The sequence below is a fragment of the Lactuca sativa genome, chromosome 8 (genome assembly GCF_002870075.4).
Source record: "Lactuca sativa cultivar Salinas chromosome 8, Lsat_Salinas_v11, whole genome shotgun sequence".
Taxonomy (NCBI): Eukaryota; Viridiplantae; Streptophyta; class Magnoliopsida; order Asterales; family Asteraceae; genus Lactuca; species Lactuca sativa.
In genome coordinates this window covers 77,916,725-77,933,262 of record NC_056630.2, presented here as the reverse complement: position 1 = coordinate 77,933,262, position 16,538 = coordinate 77,916,725, and positions in this window count along the sequence as shown.

The window sequence follows — 16,538 nt, the reverse complement described above, 5'->3', positions numbered from 1 at the left end:
TCCGATGTTGGACACCATTCGTGGAGCACAGGCTGAGGCAGTGAGGTCGGAAAACCAGAAGAAAGAGCGAGTTGTTGGGTTGGTATCGGAGTTCGTTACCGATAGTCGGGGGCTTATGACATTTCAGGGGCGTATTTGGGTACCGTTTGTGGGAGGGACGCATACCATTTTGATGGAAGAGGCTCATCGGTCGAAATTCTCGATCCATCCTGGGGCCACTAAGATGCATTTGGATCTGAGGAGGGAGTATTGGTGGCCCTGTATGAAGAGGGATGTTGCGTGGTTTGTTGAGATGTGCTTAACCTACCGTAGGGTTAAGGCCGAGCACCAGAGGCCGCATGGTAATTTGCAGTCGTTGGAGGTTCCCGAATAGAAGTGGGAACAGATTACCATGGATTTTATCACCAAACTGCCAAGGACTGCTAGGGGAGTGGATGCAATTTGGGTGATTGTGGACAGGTTGACGAAGAGCGCCCACTTCCTTGCTATTAGTGAGAGCTCCTACGCAGAGAAGTTAGCAGAGATGTACGTGAGGGAGGTGGTATCTCGGCATGGGGTGCCGATCTCGATTGTCTCAGACCGGGATGTACGTTTCACTTCCAGATTCTGGAAGAAGTTTCATGAGGAGCTGGGTACTAGGTTGCATTTTAGTACCGCATATCACCCCCAGACAGACGGACAGAGTGAGCGGACGATTCAGACGCTCGAGGACATGCTTCGAGCATGTGTGTTGGATTTCGGTGGGAGTTGGGATACGTACTTGCCCTTGGCATAGTTTTCCTACAACAACAGCCATCATTAGAGCATTGGTATGCCGCCCTTTGAGCTGTTGTATGGGAGGAGGTGTCGGACCCCCATTTGCTGGGGAGAGGTCGGACAGCGTGTGATGGGCAGTACAGAGATCGTGCTTTAGACGACAGAGCAGATCCAGCAGGTCAGACAGAGGTTGTTGACCGCTCAGAGTCGTCAGAAGAGTTATGCGGATAGACGCCGGTCCGAGCTTGAGTTTCAGGTCGGCGACTTTGTGCTCCTGAAGGTCTCTCCTTGGAAAGGAGTGATTCGATTCAGGAAGAGGGGCAAGTTAGGCCCCCGATATATTGGTCCATTTCGGGTGGTCGCGAGGGTAGGTAGGGTAGCCTATCGGTTGGATTTGCCAGCAGAATTGGGGCAGATTCACGACACTTTCCATGTGTCGCAATTGCGAAAGTGTATAGCGGATGAGTCGGCAGTGGTTCCATTAGAGGATATTCAGGTGGATGCGAGCCTGAATTATGCTGAGAGACCAATGACAATCAGAGATCGGAAAATTAAGGTTCTGAGAAACAAGGAGGTACCCTTGGTTTTGGTCCAGTGGCAGCATTGGAAGGGGTCCGAGATGACTTGAGAGCCGAGCGTAAGATGCGCGAGCAGCATCCGGAGTTATTTGCAGAGCGAGACTTCGAGGGTGAAGTCTAGTTCTCGTGGGGGAGAATTGTGATAGCCCGGATTCCCAAGTATTATTCATTCTTATATTTTTTTGGTATTTTTTGAGGAGACTCGACGAGTTGGAGCTCAAACTCGCCGAGTAGGATCGCGGTTTTGGACGCGGGTTCGCGTCTGGACTCGGCGAGTCCACGCTGTTTAATGAAACCCTAATTCCCCGGGTTTGGAGCCTATTTAAGGGCACTTATAGCCTCCCATTGCGGCTACCAGTCCCTTGAGAGAACCCTAAGAGAGCTAATTCGTTTGGGAGAGAGGAAGTCACTTTGGGCCTTTGTATTCCTTGTTTAGCAAGAAGAAGGTGGCAAGAGCAAGGAGGAGGTGGGATTCCAGCAGATCCAGAGTCCAGAGGCTTCATTTTGAGGTAATGGTTCGAATCTCCTTTAGTTTTAGGGTTGATCTTTAGAGTTAGGGTTTTATAACCCCTTTGGAGAGTGATTATGTGAAGCAAATGGTCCCTCTTCGAGTTTGTGCCTTGGATCTGGACTCAAAGAGGTCCAGAGACCCTAACCCTTGGAGCTTTTTGGGTTATTATGGAGTCATTGGACCTAGGTGGTTATTTTTGGGACCAAATCTCCTTTTGATGCCTTGTGGGGGTTATACAAGCATCAAGTTTCAAACTTTACGTGACATTCATGCTTGGGAAGGCCAGATCTATGGTTTGGGAAAGCAGATCTGACCTCAAAAGTTCAATAGAGTTTGTGCATGGCATGAACTCGCCGAGTTGTTCTTGAGACTCGGCGAGTAGGGTTGGGGTTTCACGTAAAGTGTTCAACGAGTAGACTCGTCGGGTTGGGGGATGGCCCAATGAGTCAGGAGAGTCAGTATGGGGCTGAGTCAAGCCGGAACTCGCCGAGTTGTTCTTGAGACTTGGCGAGTTGAGTCGTGGTGGCCCCGCGATTCATGCCAGGTGGAACTCGTCGAGTTAGGGAAGTACTCGACGTGTCAAGAGAGGATCCGAGGGAGTCAGTGAACACGTATAGACTCGCCGAGTCGCTTTGGTGCACTCGCCGAGTCCGGTCAAAGTTGACCGTTGACCAGAGTCGACCAGTGTTGACTTGATAGGGTTAGTCAACCTTAGTTGTGAAAGTGTTAATTAGAGATATATTGTATTATAGGAGGATTATAGCTCGGGGGATCGAGCACGAGTGATTTCAGGGATTTGCGAGTTATCGAGATACGCGAGGTGAGTCTTCTCACTATACTTTACCTTGAGTAGGTAACTAGAGTTATGTGATGCAGTGTTTGTATGCTATATATGTGTGTTATGTGTTACACTGCATTATTCTATGTGATTTATGTTGTGCATGTTTATAGAGTTAGAACCTGAGGGTTCACAGAGTTTGGGTGCACGGACCCACAGAGTTATAGCCTCGAGTGGCTAATATGTGTTATATGTGGTATTTTGGGGAACTCACTAAGGTTTGTGCTTACAGTGTATGGTGTTATTTGTTTCAGGTGCTAGTGATGACCGTGGGAAGGCGCCGGCTTAATCAGTACACACACACGAGATTTTTATGTTATGAGATCTTGGGATTTTTATATGGCATAAACTGAGTTTCAAACTTTGATGTTTTATGAATATTGAATGAATTATGGTTTTTATAAAATGCGAAATTTTTTTTGAAATTTACGGTGTTACAGCTTGAGGGCATTTTAGTCCTTTCATAATGTTAGTAATTAAGCTTAACGGATGGTAATAGTCTCAAAGGTCACCAACGGTGTTTAGTACTATAAACGAATTGAACAAATACAAATGAGGGTTTGTTCATGGTCATGTTCATTTAAGTTAGCCGAACAAACGAATATGTTTTCTTGTTCATGTTTGTGAACATACTAAACAAACATAACCTAACGGAAACAAACAAACATAATTGAACATAAACAAACATATAATAGAGTAATGTAATAAAAAATAATTGAACATGTATGCACATAAAAGAAACTTAAATGAACGAGCATAAATGAAAATAAACGAACAACACAAATGAACGTTTATGAATATAATTAAACGAACGAACATGAACAATGGTCACGTTCGTTTCATTATATTCATAAACGTTCATTTGTGTTATTTGTCTATTTTCATTTATGCTCGTTCATTTAAGTTTCTTTTATGTGCATACATGTTCAATTGTTTTTTGCAGGGGCGGAGCTTCAACTTTGATTTGGGGGGACCGGAAGTATAATATGTATAAAAATCGATGAATAGGGGGGGGCATGGCCAAAATTTGTATATTTTTGGGCCTAATATGTACAAAATTAAAGTAGAAGGACTATATATAACAAAAAAATCAGGGGAGCCCCCCCTATTAATCGATATACGATATACACGGACCATAAGAGCCTGAAATATATGATGGATCAGCCCAACCTAAATATGCGGCAGAGGAGGTGGTTGGATGTGGTTAAGGATTATGATTGTGAGATCCTGTACCATCCGGGCAAGACTAATGTGTTAGCCGACGCCCTGAGTCGCAGGGCGGAGAGCGCCCCGTTGCGAGGTGTATGTTTGCGTTTGATCGTAATGGCTCCGATGTTGGACACCATTCGTGGAGCACAGACTGAGGCAGTGAGGTCGGAAAACCAGAAGAAAGAGCGAGTTGTTGGGTTGGTATCGGAGTTCGTTGCCGATAGTCGGGGGCTTATGACATTTCAGGGGCGTATTTGGGTACCGTTTGTGGGAGGGACGCATACCATTTTGATGGAAGAGGCTCATCGGTCGAAATTCTCGATCCATCCTGGGGCCACTAAGATGCATTTGGATCTGAGGAGGGAGTATTGGTGGCCCTGTATGAAGAGGGATGTTGTGTGGTTTGTTGAGATGTGCTTAACCTACCGTAGGGTTAAGGCCGAGCACCAGAGGCCGCATGGTAATTTGCAGTCGTTGGAGGTTCCCGAATAGAAGTGGGAACAGATTACCATGGATTTTATCACCAAACTGCCAAGGACTGCTAGGGGAGTCGATGCAATTTGGGTGATTGTGGACAGGTTGACGAAGAGCGCCCACTTCCTTGCTATTAGTGAGAGCTCCTCCGCAGAGAAGTTAGCAGAGATGTACGTGAGGGAGGTGGTATCTCGGCATGGGGTGCCGATCTCGATTGTCTCAGACCGGGATGTACGTTTCACTTCTAGATTCTGGAAGAAGTTTCATGAGGAGCTGGGTACTAGGCTGCATTTTAGTACCGCATATCACCCCCAGACAAACGGACAGAGTGAGCGGACGATTCAGACGCTCGAGGACATGCTCCGGGCATGTGTGTTGGATTTCGAGGAGAGTTGGGATACGTACTTTCCCTTGGCATAGTTTTCCTACAACAACAGCCATCATTAGAGCATTGGTATGCCGCCCTTTGAGCTGTTGTATGGGAGGAGGTGTCGGACCCCCATTTGCTGGGGAGAGGTCGGACAGCGTGTGATGGGCAGTACAGAGATCGTGCTTTAGACGACAGAGCAGATCCAGCAGGTCAGACAGAGGTTGTTGACCGCTCAGAGTCGTCAGAAGAGTTATGCGGATAGACGCCGGTCCGAGCTTGAGTTTCAGGTCGGCGACTTTGTGCTCCTGAAGGTCTCTCCTTGGAAAGGAGTGATTCGATTCAGGAAGAGGGGCAAGTTAGGGCCCCGATATATTGGTCCATTTCGGGTGGTCGCGAGGGTAGGTAGGGTAGCCTATCGGTTCGATTTGCCAGCAGAATTGGGGCAGATTCACGACACTTTCCATGTGTCGCAATTGCGAAAGTGTATAGCCGATGAGTCGGCAGTGGTTCCATTAGAGGATATTCAGGTGGATGCGAGCCTGGATTATGCTGAGAGACCAATGACAATCAGAGATCGGAAAATCAAGGTTCTGAGGAACAAGGAGGTACCCTTGGTTTTGGTACAGTGGCAACATTGGAAGGGTCCGAGATGACTTGAGAGCCGAGCGTGAGATGCGCGAGCAGCATCCGGAGTTATTTGCAGAGCGAGACTTCGAGGGTGAAGTCTAGTTCTAGTGGGGGAGAATTGTAATAGCCCGGATTCCCAAGTATTATTCATTCTTATATTTTTTTTGGTATTTTGTGAGAAGACTCGGCGAGTTGGAGCTCAAACTCGCAGAGTAGGATCGCGGTTTTGGACGCGGGTTCGCGTCTGGACTCGGCAAGTCCAAGGAGTGGACTCGGCGAGTCCACGCTGTTTAATGAAACCCTAATTCCCCGGGTTTGGAGCCTATTTAAGGGCACTTATAGCCTCCCATTGCGGCTACCAGTCCCTTGAGAGAACCCTAAGAGAGCTAATTCGTTTGGGAGAGAGGAAGTCACTTTGGGCCTTTGTATTCCTTGTTTAGCAAGAAGAAGGTGGCAAGAGCAAGGAGGAGGTGGGATTCCAGCAGATCCAGAGTCCAGCGGCTTCATTTTGAGGTAATGGTTCGAATCTCCTTTAGTTTTAGGGTTGATCTTTAGAGTTAGGGTTTTATAACCCCTTTGGAGAGTGATTATGTGAAGCAAATGGTCCCTCTTCGAGTTTGTGCCTTGGATCTGGACTCAAAGAGGTCCAGAGACCCTAACCCTTGGAGCTTTTTGGGTTATTATGGAGTCATTGGACCTAGGTGGTTATTTTTGGGACCAAGTCTCCTTTTGATGCCTTGTGGGGGTTATACAAGCATCAAGTTTCAAACTTTACGTGACATTCATGCTTGGGAAGGCCAGATCTATGGTTTGGGAAAGCAGATCTGACCTCAAAAGTTCAATAGAGTTTGTGCATGGCATGAACTCGCCGAGTTGTTCTTGAGACTCGGCGAGTAGGGTTGGGGTTTCACGTAAAGTGTTCAACGAGTAGACTCGTCGGGTTGGGGGATGGCCCAATGAGTCAGGAGAGTCGGTATGGGGCTGAGTCAAGCCGGAACTCGCCGAGTTGTTCTTGAGACTCGGCGAGTTGAGTCGTGGTGGCCCCGCGATTCATGCCAGGTGGAACTCGTCGAGTTAGGGAAGTACTCGACGTGTCAAGAGAGGATCCGAGGGAGTCAGTGAACACGTATAGACTCGCCGAGTCGCTTTGGTGCACTCGCCGAGTCCGGTCAAAGTTGACCGTTGACTAGAGTCGACCAGTGTTGACTTGATAGGGTTAGTCAACCTTAGTTGTGAAAGTGTTAATTAGAGATATATTGTATTATAGGAGGATTATAGCTCGGGGGATCGAGCACGAGTGATTTCAGGGATTTGTGAGTTATCGAGATACGCGAGGTGAGTCTTCTCACTATACTTTACCTTGAGTAGGTAACTAGAGTTATGTGATGCAGTGTTTGTATGCTATATATGTGTGTTATGTGTTGCACTGCATTATTCTATGTGATTTATGCTGTGCATGTTTATAGAGTTAGAACCTGAGGGTTCACAGAGTTTGGGTGCACGGACCCACAGAGTTATAGCCTCGAGTGGCTAATATGTGTTATATGTGGTATTTTGGGGAACTCACTAAGGTTTGTGCTTACAGTGTATGGTGTTATTTGTTTCAGGTGCTAGTGATGACCGTGGGAAGGCGCCGGCTTAATCAGTACACACACACGAGATTTTTATGTTATGAGATCTTGGGATTATTATATGGCATAAATTGAGTTTCAAACTTTGATGTTTTATGAATATTGAATGCATTATGGTTTTTATAAAATGCGAAAAATTGTTTGAAATTTACGGTGTTATAGCTTAAGGGCATTTTAGTCCTTTCATAATGTTAGTAATTAAGCTTAACGGATGGTAATAGTCTCAAAGGTCACCAACGGTGTTTAGTACTGTAAACAAATTGAACAAATACAAATGAGGGTTTGTTCATGGTCATGTTCATTTAAGTTAGCCGAACAAACGAACATGTTTTCTTGTTCATGTTTGTGAACATACTAAACAAACATAACCAAACGGAAACAAACAAACATAATTGAACATATATGAACATAAACAAACATATAATAGAGTAATGTAATAAAAAACAATTGAACATGTATGCACATAAAAGAAACTTAAATGAACGAGCATAAATGAAAATAAATGAACAACACAAATGAACGTTTATGAATATAATTAAACGAACGAGACAATTGTTCATGTTCGTTCGTTTAACTAAACAAACGATAATTTGAACAAAAATTATCGTTTGTTTAGTTAAACGAACGAACATGAACAATGGTATCGTTCGTTTAATTATATTCATAAACGTTCATTTGTGTTGTTCGTTTATTTTCATTTATGCTCGTTAAATTATGTTTCTTTTATGTGCATACATGTTCAATTGTTTTTTGTAGGGGCGGAGCTTCAACATTTGATTTGGGGGGACCGGAAGTATGATATGTATAAAAATCGATGAACAGGGGGTGCCATGGCCAAAATTTGTATATTTTTGGGCCTAATATGTACAAAATTAAAGTAGAAGGACTATATATAACAAAAAAAATCAGCCCCCCCCCCCCTATAAAGCTCCGCCCTTGTTTGTTCATAAACGAGCTTCATGCCAAACGATTCTTGGAAAAGTTATTGGAATGGCCGTGCTAGTGTTACCAAAAATCCTGAACCATTAATAGCAAAAAAGCCAATACTGGGATCAAAATTTAGAATTTTGGTAAACAAAAGGAACCAAAACTACATTTTACATCAAGCACGATATAAAAAAAATAAAATTTTGATATAAAACAAATGAAGTCTCAACTGATAACTAAAACATAAAATTTTCCTAGTTAAATAAAAAAGGTTCCAAATTATACTGGTTTTTATAAAATTCGGAGCCGGAGTAAATAATGAAATTTGGAGGTGTATATATAAGGATAAATAATTTACAAATTAGCATAATAGATAGGGCAAAACAAAATTCTAAGGATATATTATCAAAATTTAAGGTTCTGGAGGCGAGAACGTTGAATACAGAAATCTAGGGACTAGATATTGAAACTCCATAACTTGAGTAAATACATAAAGGAAATTATAACTACTTTCTCATTAATTTAATCCCCTCGATAACTGATCTAGAGAATTGAGAGAAAGAAGTCAACGCTAGAGGAAAGGTATCGATCCACGCTGAAAGAAACTAGAGGAAGAACGCTATGAAAATTGAAGTACGTATAAGCTTGCCAATAAGTTGACTGCAGAAAAGGAGTCTACTAGGTATTGCTGAGAATTTGAGGTACGTTCCTCAAGCTGATAACTTGATGAAGTTTAAGTCATCGATAATGAAATTGAAGTGTTAATGAAATTTATATGAGTTTTTAATTAAGCTTTATCAACGAGTTAAAAAAAAGTCGATCTGTAATTTTGGCCCAAATTAGTCAAACGTTGTGAAGTTTTTAATTCCTATTGTTAGATGATTAAATTAAAGAATATGTGAAGTTAATATGCTGATTTGTATGTTTTAAGGGTATGTAATTGGAGGGATTAAGCACCAGATAATTGGGGATTATATCATTAGTGCATAACATTGTAATCAGATCGAAGATACTCTTTTTTTGATTGGGATATGATGCAAGTCTTATTTCAAAAACATAAATAATACCTAAACCATAGGCACATGATAGATTGTTGTTAACATATGTTGAATGATACGGTGTTTCAAATTGAAACTCTAGGCATCGTTAGTTGATAATGATATTAAGTTATAGGGAATTGTTTATTATTCACATGATGATGTTCTTTGTTGGAATTGATAGATAACTACAAACATGCTGGATTATGACGCTGGTATATATAGGTAAAGAGTCTGATACAATTTGATTGCAAATTGCAGAAAGAAATTGATAAAAGAATAAGAACGGATAAAAGAAGGAAAATAGTTGTATCTAAAAACTTGTCAACTTTCAAGAGGTTGACTCTCTATCTCCCACCAAAAGTTTCTTACAAAAAAAGTGGTCGTCCCCTCTCTAATCTGTATACACACACACACACACATCTCAGCACTCCTAACAAACCCGAAAAAAGCTGAAACTGACACTCACTTTCACTGTTCAGGCCTAAACCAAGTGTCACCACCTCCTCAATTATCATCTATTTGATGTGGTACAAAAGGAAAATAATGAATGCATGATCCATCGATTATATGAATTGGGAACCTATTTATTTAAAGAAGGATAATTGATGCAAAATCTCCAAACCCATCCTTCTTTTTCACTAGCAAAAATGGGCTCGAGAAAGCGCCCCGTCTATACTTAATCATTCCGCCTCTTACAACTCTGTTACCAGCCTTTCTTTTAATCTTTCTACATCATATTTTTGAAATTAGGATATCAATACGGACGGATATTTAATGGCTCTTTTATGTCCTTCAATACAATTCCATGTTTACGTCCGTGATCGGATGGTAACCCTTTGCGGATTTGAAATACTTCATCAAATGCGTCCAATACCCCCGATCTCTTAGAACATACTATCGTTTCTTCATAGTGTCCCTCCATAAACTTTTTTATGAGACCAAGGATCTCCTTAACGACGTGCTCTCTCTCAAAGTTACATGTTCACTTCTCCACTCGAACTTCATTCCCTATGTTTTCCATTTTACTTGAATCGAACCTAATGAAGCCAACTATTGAATCACCATGACAATGCAAGCCAACGAGCAACGAGGGAAGAAATCGTTTAGCATTTTGATCCCTTTCATCCAAAGTTTTATGGATTTACACACGCCTTCGCCTTCTACCGTCTCGCCACTCCCATTGGAGGGTATTCCAGATTGCTAATCCCTCCTTTTCCACTAAAATTTCATTAAAGTGAAGTTATGGGATGCCCCGCTATCAATTAGTACCACCAACTATTTGTTTCCCCACCATGAATCCTCCTACTAAATTTAAGAACACTTTTATGACACCGTTTTCCTTGATAGAGAGATAGAGAGGTGGATTTCTTTTACGAGCCAAAAAATTAAAAGTAACCGATTTAGAAGATCATAACGCATGTTTTGGCACTAACATGAAACTTTATTGTCTATTTTGTATTAAAATTAACAATGTTGCATGAGGTCCAAAAAAGTTAAAACATCGTTGCATAAATAAGTATCTAACCCTTTTATTATTAGTCATAATAACAATAATTGTTGAAATTACACAAAATATTGTTCCCAACATCTTCATTTCTTATATCAATTTAGGACAAAGAAACAGAAGGTTTTCATGTACTTACAACTGAAACCTCACTACAAATCCTAATCTACTCTCATTCAACTACACTCAACCCTAATCTAAAACAGATTATACGAAGAGAAACATCTGATTATTAATCTATCAACAAAACAACCAAAAGACTTTAACAACTTGTTAACAACACAAGATCAGAGAGAAGTAGAAAACACGAACAACGAAAGAAGAGAAAACCCTAGATCTATCTTGTAAGCTGAAGACTCTCATCTGCCAAAATATCTTCTCTCTCTTCTTTTATATCTCAGTATTAAGTATATGGATCAACCCGACCATATCAAAAGATCCGCGTGCGTATCCGTCCCTGCATTTACACTCTAAACCCACTACAAATACTTTTAACATAATAACTCCTTTAAGAAAACAAATAAATATAAGATTGAAATACTCCACTATTTTCAACATTCCCCCTCAATCGAAATATTTATTTGTTTTCCTTAAAAATATCAACGAGACCCATTTTTTTAGATAAAAAATCATGTTGTTTGATATTCAAAGATTTTGTAAGTATATCTGCATTCTGTTCAGAAGAAACAATTTTAACAAGTTTTATAACTCCATTTGAAATTTTTTCTCTTACAAAATGCAGGTCAATCTCAAAATGTTTAGTTCTTTCATGAAACACTGGATTAAGAGCTAACTTAATCGTTGAATCATTATCACAAAATACAGAAACTGGAATAAAATTCTTAAATCCTAATTCAAAAAAGATTTTCAAAACCCAAATTATTTCACATGTAATAGACCCAAGAGCTCTATATTCAGCTTCAGTGGAAGATCTAGAAACAGTAGACTGTTTCTTACTTTTCCATGAAATCAAACAATTATTAAAATATACTAAGTACCCTGTTACAGATTTCCTTGTAGTTAGACATTTTGCCCAATCTGCATCAACAAATCCACTTAACATAAAATTATCAGATTTAGTTATTGCAATTCCTTTTCCAGGACATCCTTTTAAATATCTTAACAACCTTAAAGCAATTTTTAAATGAGATTTCCTAGGTTTGTGCATAAATTGACTTAGCACTTGAACTCCATAAGCAATAAACAAAGAAGCACACAATTTTTCATTCCATTTTCTAGGAGCTTGCTTTAAACCATATAATGATTTTGTAAGCTTGCAAACCCTAGAATCATTTTCAGAATAATATCCAGGGGGAAGAGACATATACACATCCTCAGATAGATCACCATAAAGGAAAGCATTATTTATATCTAACTGATATAAAGGCCAAGAATTATGCACAGATAAGGAAATAACAATCCGAATAGTCACAATTTTTGCAACAGGAGAAAAGGTTTCTTCAAAATCAATCCCTTCTCTTTGATTATACCCCTTAGCAACTAACCGGGCTTTATATCTTTCAACTTCACCATTTGACTTATATTTAATTTTAAAAACCCACTTGCAACCAATTGGTTTTCTGTTTTTAGGTAAATTTGTTATTTCCCAAGTGTGATTACGATGAAGAGCTTCCATTTCTTCATTCATGGCATTTACCCAATTAGGATCAGATAGAGCCTCATAGTAATTTTTAGGCTCTACAGTCTTATTCAGATTCGAAATAAAACATTTAGCATCAGTATTAAGCAAAGAATAGTTAACAGATCTTTCTATGCCATATTTATATTTTCCTTCTATAACATAATCAGCAAATTTAATTGGCATATGTGATTCACGTCTAGACCTAGATGCACCTATAGATAGTTCTACTGAAGGGGTTGAAGACATATGACTATTTTCCGCAGACATATCAGAAGATAAAGGAATAGAACCAACAGAATGAGGCATATTTACCTCGCCACTACGGTTGACTGACTCAATTAAGTCACTGTCATCCAAGTCAGTAGCTGCATTAATACCATCCTCCTGTGACTCCACTCTCAGTTCATCTAAATTTATAGAATCATTTAAGTATTCATTTTTATCAAAGTCATCATAGGAAAAGGGATCAACAGGACCAAAAGTATTAAAAGTTTTATCACCAACAATTGACCTCAATTTATAAGGAAACACTGACTCATAAAACTTCACATCCCTGGATACAAAAGAACAATTAGTATCCAAACTAAGAAGTCTATAGGCTGTCTTATCAGATGAATATCCTAACAAAACACATTTTTCTGCACGCACAGAAAATTTATCAGATACATTTTGTCTAGCAGCAAAACAAAGACAACCAAAAACTCTTAAATGATCAAAGTTAGGAGTTTTTTTAAAAACAAGTTCATAAGGAGATAACCCATTCAAAACAGAAGTAGGCATTCTATTTATCAAAAAAACAGAAGTTAAAACAGCATCTCCCCAATACTTAATAGGAACCCCTGACTGAAACATAAGAGAACGTGCCACATTAAGAATATGTCTATGCTTTCTTTCCATAACTCCATTCTGTTGTGGAGTGTAAGCACAAGAGGTCTGATGAATGACTCCATGTTCTATACAATAAAACTTCATTTGATTATTTACAAACTCTGTTCCATTATCAGACCTTATAGTCTTAATGTTAACACCAAACTGATTTAATAGAATATTTACAAAAACCTTAAAACAATCAAAAACTTCACTTTTAGATTTTAAAAGAAAAGCCCAAGTTGCCCTAGAAAAATCATCCACGATAGTCAAAAAATACTTATAACCCTCAACAGAAGCCAATCTATAGGGACCCCAAACATCTAGATGAATCAATTCACCTAATTGAGATGAATGATGCTGACTATGAGAAAAGGATTCTCTAGTCTGTTTTGCTTTATGACAAGTATCACAAGGAGGTAAGGATTCACTTCCAAAATTCAGTTTATCTTTTAGAGCACTTAAAGCCTGGTCAGCAGGATGACCAAGTCTACTGTGCCAGGTAAATTTTGAAACAAAACACTTAGGAATAGTTAAACTAGCAGAATTACCTAAGGGAACATGATCAAGGTAATAAAGACCCCCTGATTCCCTACCATTCTCCACCATCTCCTTTGACAGTGAATCCTGAATTTTACAATTATGTTCAGAAAATACAACTTCACAACCACTATCCTTACAAAGCTTGTGTACAGACAAAAGATTAACATTAAAGTCTGGAACAGCAAACACATCAAATAAAGTAAGGTGAGAAGATAATTGAATGTTCCCTATTTTGTTAATAGGAGCAGAAGACCCATTAGGATGTTTAACAAGAAGATTGAGCTTAGACACATCCACTGTGTCTCGAAGTTGTGACTCAGAGGCTATCATATGTTGATTTGCCCCTGAGTCAACAATCCAACTCTGAGAATTATTTTTACTGACAACAGAATTACAACAAGTAAACGAACATGTACCTGCCATATTAGCAGCAGCAGATACATCCTCATTGATAGAACTGTCACTAATAAGACGAAGAAATTTGGAGTATTGTTCACTTGTAAGATAGTGAGCATCACTCTTGTTAACAGTCTCAGAAGAACCTACAATATTGTTATTTGAACTGACAGAAGATGAATTTACAAAAAAGGATTTACTTTGGTTATTACTTTCATTTTTCTGTTTAAAATCCTTTGGAAAACCAATCAGTTTATAACATCTATCTATTGTATGGCCTTTAAGATTACAATGTTTACATTGCAATCCTTGATTTCTGATCCTGTTTAGACCTTGTCCCTTCTTAAAATCATTAACTTTACTGTTAAACACAGACACCTGAGACTTCGAAGGAACAATAGAATTTAAAGACCCATTCCTTTGAAGAGATTCTTCTCTAGAAAGAATGGAAAAAGCAGATTTAACATTTGGTAAAGGATCCATCAAAAGAATATGACTTTTTACTTGATTATATGACTCATCAAGACCACTCAGAAACTGCATTAGTTTCATCAGTTTAGAATGATCATTAAGTTTAGTAGCAGCCTCACATACACATTCAGTTAAACTAGTCAAACCATCAAATTCCTTCCATAAAGAATCAAGTTTATTGTAATAATCGGAAAGAGACGAACCATTCTGTTTTAAAGTATTAATTTGTTGATGGATATTGAAAACTACAGATCCATCAGCCTTATTATAAGTTTCAAATAATTCATCCCAAATATCCTTAGCTTTATCAGAGTAAACATGACTAGCATAAATGGATTCAGAAATAGACCCTAAAATCCAATTGCATACAACAGCATTAACTCGTTCCTATTTAGAGGTTTTAGAGACATCAGTTTTTTCAAGAGTTAAAGTTCCATCCACAAAACCCAACTTATTCCTAGCCTTCAGACCTCTAGACATGGCACTACGCCATAACCGATAATTTTCATTTCCAGTCAGTTTAATGGTTATGATTGAGGCTACAGCATAATCAGAAGGATGAACATATTAAGGATCATCAAAATCGGCAGTAGTACCATCTTTAGGAGTACCACTGCCTTCAGGAGTATCTCCTACCATTCTAAATCACAAGGAACACACAGAAAAGATAGGAAATACACAACACACAGAACAAGTAACCGACCCTGTGTTGACTTAAGTCCAGATGGTCACCACAGTATGTCGGGGCCCAAGACAGTCAACCACAAAGTCAAAGAAACAGCCAAGAAACAAACACAGTATACGCGAAAACAAAGAAGAAAATAGAAGAACAAGAACATCCTCACAGTGCTATAGAAGGCGATGTTGTTTTTTTGTTTTTCTTCAAATCGACTCCCTAAATCCGTTCCCTACAAGGGTTTATCGGTGATGAAATCCGACCCCAAGAGGATTATTTCAGATAAGGGATTAATCGATAGCTTCCAGAACGTATTTCCTTTTGTTCAAACTTGTAGTCACAACGACAAGAAGATGAGAAGAAGCGCCAATCTGCAAGACCAATCAAAAATCTCGCAGTACCAGGATCCAAAGAGCAAACTAGGGTAAATAGAAAACGAACCCTAGATCTAACATATTTAACAGAAAACAAAAAACAAAAAATAAAGGAATCGATGTACCTTTTTTAAATCGTTGAGAGCGAAGATCACCAAACGACGATCAGCCAACCAAGCCGTCGGGATCAAAGAACATGAGCCTTAGATCTCTGATACCATGTTGAAATTACACAAAATATTGTTCCCAACATCTTCATTTCTTATATCAATTTAGGACAAAGAAACAGAAGGTTTTCATGTACTTACAACTAAAACCTCACTACAAATCCTAATCTACTCTCATTCAACTACACTCAACCCTAATCTAAAACAGATTATACGAAGAGAAACATCTGATTATTAATCTATCAACAAAACAACCAAAAGACTTTAACAACTTGTTAACAACACAAGATCAGAGAGAAGTAGAAAACACGAACAACGAAAGAAGAGAAAACCCTAGATCTATCTTGTAAGCTGAAGACTCTCATCTGCCAAAATATCTTCTCTCTCTTCTTTTATATCTCAGTATTAAGTATATGGATCAACCCGACCATATCAAAAGATCCGCGTGCGTATCCGTCCCTGCATTTACACTCTAAACCCACTACAAATACTTTTAACATAATAACTCCTTTAAGAAAACAAATAAATATAAGATTGAAATACTCCACTATTTTCAACAATAATAATGCTAATAACTTTAAGATAATTTGAATTGTAGAACTTTATTCCTCATCATGTTTTGTATACTTAGAAAATGATGTGGAGGATGAAATGACAACAACTTGGGCCAAATATCATCTTATAAGGTTTTAGATTACAAATTGGGTAATTTTGGTGAATAAAATGTAAGTTTTTGCTAATGTGGATAATAAATAAAGTGCCTTGCTTATATTGGCATATCATCAATCTGAAATCAACTCGATTCATCTTTTTTTTTAAAGCTTTTGGGAAATTGGAATTCTTTTGGAAACTCAAATCTCTCTCTCTCTCTCTCTCTCTCTCTCTCCATATGTGTGTGTGTGTGTTTGTATATATTATAGCTATCTCAACAAGTAAA